This window comes from Nicotiana tomentosiformis, chromosome 3 (assembly GCF_000390325.3).
Source record: "Nicotiana tomentosiformis chromosome 3, ASM39032v3, whole genome shotgun sequence".
Lineage (NCBI taxonomy): Eukaryota > Viridiplantae > Streptophyta > Magnoliopsida > Solanales > Solanaceae > Nicotiana > Nicotiana tomentosiformis.
In genome coordinates, this window is record NC_090814.1 from 19,282,870 (window position 1) to 19,290,060 (window position 7,191).

Consider the following 7,191-nt stretch of genomic DNA (forward strand, 5'->3'; position numbering starts at 1 on the left):
AGACCTCCGGACTCATTGTTATTTTATTTTGATTATTAATAAAAATACCACTAGGCAACTAGCCTAGTGATATATTTGCTTAACAAAAAAAAACGCTGATGATCAACCTATATCAAAGAAAAATAATCCCTTCTTAACCACTATCCTTCAGTTCGCTTTACCTGTCTTCCGACCTTTCTTTCTCCATTTTCCCATTTTTAGTTTTTTTCCCAAGAAAAGAGCAAGTAAAACCTAAATTTCGAAATAAAAGAAGAAAGAAAAATCTTATCCAAGACAAAAAAGAACTACCAAAGACAGTTAGCGTCTGTTCCGATGACAAAGACACCTGTTTAGACAGGTGTTAGAAGGAGAGTAAGAACTGGTAATGAAGTGACACGTATCTCTTCTCATTAGCGCTCATGGCCAAATCTATTTAAGTTACTTCACATGAACATGGTACAGAAACGAATCACATAAACATTTGGGTGTTTTGGTTAAATTTCTCGACAGATTAAAACAGAGTTTCAAGAAAGAGAGTGAAAATGCAGGCCATGAAAGAAACAGCATCAAATATTGCCGCTTCGGCAAAGTCTGGCATGGAGAAGACCAAAGCTGTTGCTCAAGAAAAGGTTTTCCATTACTTATATATATGATATCTTCCCATTTATTGTATAGACGAACAATAATCATTTCTTAATAGACTTTGCTCTACCGGTTTGATTTACACTTCCTATATATCTCAATAATACCCTTTTGAAAATATAAAGAGTCTTGAAATACTATAAATAAGGCGTCACCGCTTTGTGAATAATATTAATATGCTTCAAGCAGATTTGGTGTCATTTTTAAAGTTTTTTACAATAAAATTCAAAGAATAAAAAAATTCTATAATTCGCAAATAGAATGAACCTATCACTATTTAAAAAACTGAAATTACTACGAATTTTGTCGCTAATTTGTAGCTGAATCATCTAACAGAAAAGATGACTAGAATTAGCAACGAATTTTGCTATTTAGCTACAGAATTTGTCCTGACGCTACTTTTTATTTTTTTTTGGTAGTGTATTAACTTTTCAGGAGTCAAAACAAAAAAAAAATTGATCATATTTTTAGCAAATGTATTTTTTAAAGATTTTAAATTATTTACTATTGTGACCTAGCTTATACTTTTTAAATATATAAATTTTATTATAACAAAAATTATAGAATTTATACTCAAATTCACATCGAAAATTAGCCAATTTGGTATTCGGATTTCGAACAAACAAATTTGAACGAAGTCTGACTATCTGACCCTCGTACTCCGAACAAACTAATTAAAACAAACACTAAGACAGACAAATTAAAACAGACGGAGTTTATTTAATATTGAAAATATATACGCTTAGAAAATGTATGGTTTAAGGAAAAGTTATTGCTTATATACTGGTTGTGACATAAACTTCTGAAATTGAGAAGTGGCAAATCTAAGGAAGTAACTTAATACTACCATTAGACCTCTATTTTCCTTCTTTTTTTCCCTAAGCACAAGTGTGCTTTAACATTCTATCTATTGTTTTGTTATTCAGAATAATTCAGAGAAAGTTTTATTATCAAGATAAAGTACCTAACCAAGAATTAACAATGTTCTTTTTTCTTTTTGCTAATATTTGCGTGACGGAAACAGATGGAGAGGATGACAGCAGACAACCCAACAGAAAAGGAGATGGCAACAGAAAAGAAAGAAGAAAGAATCAACGAAGCCGAAATGAACAAGCAAGAGACTCGAGACAAGAATGCAGCTGCAGCTAGACAAGGCACTGAAAAGACGCATTCCTACTCGACCACTGGCGCAACTGGGCAACCAACTGGTGCGCATCAGATGTCAGCATTGCCGGGCCACGGCAGTGGGCTGGGCAGGTGGTAGAAGGTGTGGTGCAGTCTCACCCCATTGGAACTGCAACTGGAACTCAGAGATCTTCCGCTGCACATAATACACATGTTGGTGGTACTGTTAACAGTGGCTATGGCACTGGCGGTTCATATAGTTAGAATTCCTTATTTCGCCACTGTATCAGTGTAGCTTAGCTCGGTTTAGAATTATGCATATTCTTTTTCCTTTAATTTCAATAAGGCGAATGATGGTATTTACTAATTGTGCTTAGATAACTTTTTTATCATTTCGTAAAAATATGTATGTTCTAGGGAGAACCGCGAATTTTTATTAATTTGCGTGTTGTAGTTGCTATATTTAGATTATACGTATGGCTTTTCCGATTCTTTTTACCCTGTTTGCACTTGGCCACGTCACAAATTGGTTACTTTTTGATCAGCGGCTTTTTGGGGGTGAGAAATTATTTCTACTACAAAAAGAGAGAAACACCTAGCCTCCTGAATATTTTATGTTCAGGGATCTATCTAGTATTATCATATTTCATATTTTTTCTTGATTCCGATTGATTGTTTTTTTTGTTGACTACATGATTTAAATCTTATGTTCACGGATCTATCTAGATCTTGATTCACTATTTTCATATTTCATATTTTCATATTTTATATTTTTTTTTATTCTGATTGATTGCTTTTTTTTGACGACATATTTTAAATCTTAATGCAGGCAAGGAAACATCATTTTTCAATTATTACTTATTGGGTCGGAGCCGAGGAAAGAGGGAAGCCCGTCATAGCAGTCGACTAGAAGTAGAAGACTGTTGGCCTGAGAGAAGGCGGCCTCTCTGGGAAAGATGGCATTATGTATCGTGAACGACACACTTTATTTATTTATGATGATATTTATTGGCTTTTATAATGAATGGATGTTAAGCATTTGACGTTTAAATATTTTTTTGATTGCTATAATAAAAATTATCTAAAAAAAAAAATTAATATTACATATAAAAAGGAAAAAAAATATTCAAATTTATAATCTCAAAAAATATACATGTTTTACTCATTAAATAAATTAAATATCAAAGAAAGTTAATATATTATAAATAAATTCATAACTAAGTGTACAAAGATTTAACTCTAAGGCATACGTTTTAAATCTACTAGAAAAATGTATTCTTTCGATAAAAATTTTGCAATTATAGCTTGTTTCGTATATTTCATTCTCTCACTAGCAATATAATGCTTGAATTGTAAAATATTTATGTCCAAAACTTTCAGCAAAATGACATCATATAGCTTTCGCTTCAAGGCAATCTAAGTGCTTAATAGTTGAATCTTCTATTTATATATTTTTTGACATTTGTCCAATAGAAAAAATATCATGTGTAGATCTTTAAATCTTATGTATTATGCAAGATGAAAACTTTGTTTCATGAAAAAGAAATTATATATGGCTGTTATAGAGGGGTCATTTTACAAAAAGCGTTCTGCTATAAGTATGGATGTTATTGTTATAGGTAAAAATTTATCACACAGAGATAAAATATAATTTAAAAAATCGATTCTAAAAAAAAATTAACTTTTACCGTGAATGATTGTTATATAGAGACGGTATAAAAAAGTCTAATTGTACTATTGTTTATTGACAGATATAGACGCCTACATTATGATTCATTTCTTTTTTTTTTAGTGATTCGAGGCCGTCTAACCGTAGGCTTTCGAATAATAATTGTTTTGAAATAGGGGCGTAGGTAACATATAACATGTGGTTCGGCAGAATCACAATTCATTAGTGTTTACCCTTAAAAAGGATAACAATTGAATTTATATGTGATTTAAAAAATACGTAATTTAATTTAATACGAATGATCAAATAACAGTAGGTAATTGAATTAAAAAGAAACAAAGCGATCAAACCAAATGTGACAAAATAATTAAGCCTGACGTTAGATTCGAATGCTAAGGACTGGTCCCAATCGAGTCCTCGGAATGGAGCTCGATTGCAACTAGATGGATGAACAACTGAAGAACATTTGAACAATTACTAAAAGATAAAAATAAACTTTATTTCTTTGATATGTGTGCCAACACTGACCCAAAAAATAAAAAGGTTCTCCCCTTTATATAGTAGGGGGTTTTAACCCCAATACAAGTATAAATAAGGTAAAAATCCTTTTCTTATTTTTCTCTCAAGAAAACACGATCTACAGCCAATATCGGGCATGATCTACGTTGTAATATCCGGTTGATGGCGAATATTTCGGCTTTCCGTTTGTCTTCTTTAACTGTTTCTTCTTTTACCCTCGGTTCTTCGTATTGCTCGAGCTGGGATCTCTTCGGGTTCGGTCATGCTCGATTCCTGACGTATCATCTGTCCGCACTTGGTTCCGATCTGTGGGCACCCTCGGCCTTACTCGAGCTAGTAACAAGTAACGTTATTCCTCGCTTCTCAACGGAAAATCAGGGGTAACTTTATCTCCGATTTTACCCGTACACAAATAGTCCCCTCACTTCTTGGAGAGTAGATTATAAGAGCGATGAGAAGTGACTAGTTGACCCCGGTTCCTTCCTTCGCACACCATAAGCAAGTTGACGAACCGAAACGTCCCATCAGTCATGTCGCTCTGATTTTTGACACGCGTCAGCCGCCGGTTGATCATCTTCGGTAGTTACCGAATGTGAAACGCTATGCATTCATTATTCCTTTCCTATAAAAGATCCGATTTCCTTTTTTCACTTTTTTACTTTCTGATTTCGAACTTCCTCAAATTACCCTCGAGTTTTTTTATTTGTTCATTAATCCTTCAAATCTTCATAAATTGTTCTTCATATCTTCATATTTTGGCTTCAAACCTTCATACCTTACCTTCAAACCTTCATACCAAACCTTCAAACCTTCATATTCTCAGATAGAGATGGCTAAGACTTCGAAATCAGTACCCCAAAATACCGCTCCAACGACTTCTTCCTCGACCACCGGCGCAGAGGCAGCACCTCCGATAGTAGCCCCGGGACCTCCTCTTACTGATTTTATCCTCGACAGTTGCTCCATAGATAATGACTTTAAAGTCAAAAAAGCCTCCACACAAGGGGATCGGCGTGAGGAGGCGTGGAGGTATGTTTGCTCCATTATCGAGGAGAAACTCGAAGCTGTTCGAGAGGACTGTAAATGGGAAGGCAAGGACATAGTCGTTCCCAGTCCCGAAGAGGACATTACGACGCACGTGGAAGGGTACTTAAGTTTTTACATGTATCCTTTCACGTTTGGTTCCGTTGATACGGTGGTCCTGGAGTTTTGCAAGAGGTGCAAAATTTGCCTCGGGAAGGTTCATCCATCCTTTTGGAGGATTATGACACTTCTCCGTCACTTTGCGAACAACATGGAGGAGCCTCAGTTAACAATCGACCATCTGCTCTGAATCTACAGCCCCCGAATCTTCCGAGAGGGGCTAATCAAGCTTGCCCGTCGGGTAAAGAAATCTCCCTTATCTTGCATAGACGAGGATATGGATCGAGGTTAGGTTTGTTCGAATAAATAATGAGGACCTCATCCCTTACGAGTTCATGCGGTTCCCCGAGAACTGGAACACAAAATGTAAGTGTACTCTCTTTTAAGTCGTCAAAGTGCCTTTTTTGCATCTACTCTTCTTTCTCATTATTTGGTTTATTTGGCATGCAGTTGTTGCCCGAGTCCCCAACGCGGTCCCGCACTTTAGCAAGTGTGTCGAGTGCATATGCAAGCAACTCACTTATCCCGAGCGTGAGTGGCACAAGCTCTCCAAAGGCAAGTGGGAGGCTCGTTCTCACGATGAGTGCCCCCTCCTTTTTTGGTTGAATTTTTATTCTGTGACGACTGTGGCTAAGTTCTTTTTTCATAGGCTTGCCTAAGCCCACAAAACTCCGAGAAATTACCGAGGTCATGTCCTCGACCCTGTATACAAAACCCTCTGCTTCATTGCAGCCTATCGCCGAAGCTGCTGCAAAGAAGGAGGAAAAACGAAGAAGAATGAGAAGAAGAAGAAGAAGAAGAAGAAGAAGAAGAAGAAGAAGAAGAAGAAGAAGAATAAGCTCAGGTTCAGAAAGAGAACCAAGAAGACTTCGAGTGCCCGGGTCCCGGATTCCAAAGCTCTTCATCAACTCAAGGACTTCCTCGAGGATGACAAGGACATGGAATTCATCTTTCATGAACCGATCGACGCCGCACAAAGGTTGGTCGCCCCGGAGGGGGACAGTCGTAAGGCTGAATCCTCCTCAACTCGGAAGCTCGAGGAGGAACATGTGGCCATTGCTTCTCTAGAAGCCCCCCCTCTCCACTCCCTCCAGTCCCGAAGTTATTGAGGATGACACTGTCATCCATATTCAAGAATTACTGCCCCTCCTGGAGGCCACTTTAAATGAAGCTCGGGCTGCTGAAAAGAAACCAACGAACGCGTCCTGGGATGTGGATGAAGCCCCCAACTCATTTTTTGAGGGTGTGGACATCGACATGCTAGAGGATTACTCTGGCTTTGTCCACCTGGAGATCCCAAAAGGTTCGTGCAACCGGGAGCAAATGGGCCGAGTTCGAGCTCACAGCTCGAGAAGCAGTTTTCGGCCCCGAATGTGGACCCTGAGCGAAAGAAGACAATCATGTTCTCGGTGCCAGCAGATACCAACATGTTGTCTGGGCCAGTCAGAGTGGCCAGGTATCTCCGTTCCTTGTAATTGAGGAAGACCAAGTAAAGATAAACGAGATAGATGGGCCAAGTCTCTTCAACGAAGCTCAGCAGGCGCTGAATCGGGTATACCTTTTTCCCTCTTCATCTTAACGACTTCATGTTGCCTTAACAGTTTCCTAATGATTTTCTTTTTATATCTCAGGCCTCGATGCTTCACCATGAAAGCTTTCACCAGTCCAAGATGGAGGTGAGTCATCTCGAGTTCAAGCTCAAGAAGCAGGTCCAGCAAAAAGAGATGTACAAAGCTCTTTGTGAGCAGAAGGATGAAGTCCTTAGGGACATGGTTGACTGCTCTGCCCTCCAAGCCGAACTGGAGAAAGCCCAAAAGGAGGCTTCGAAAGCGAAACAGGACCATGCCCTTATCACGACACCAATTTCCCTTCGTAGGAAGTCATGATGGTACCTAGTCTCTAAGACTAGGTAAGCCTACCACTTACTGAATTAAATGACAGAATTTAACCAAAACAATTATCAAACATAAGCCATAATCTACTATAATAAGCTAACAACCTCGAGTACAATACAATATTCCAAAAACCGGTAGTACAAGCCATAAGCTCTACTGAGTTCACTAGGAAATTTGTAAGTACAACTATTCTGGAATAGAAATAAACTGTACAAAGTA

The 7,191-nt window shown here is 37.8% G+C and overlaps 1 pseudogene; it reads left to right on the plus strand.

Annotated features, from left to right (window-relative positions):
* Window positions 1–429: 429 nt before the first annotated feature.
* On the plus strand, window positions 430–2,244 carry LOC104107562 (late embryogenesis abundant protein 46-like; annotated as a pseudogene).
* The last annotated feature ends 4,947 nt before the right edge of the window (window positions 2,245–7,191 follow it).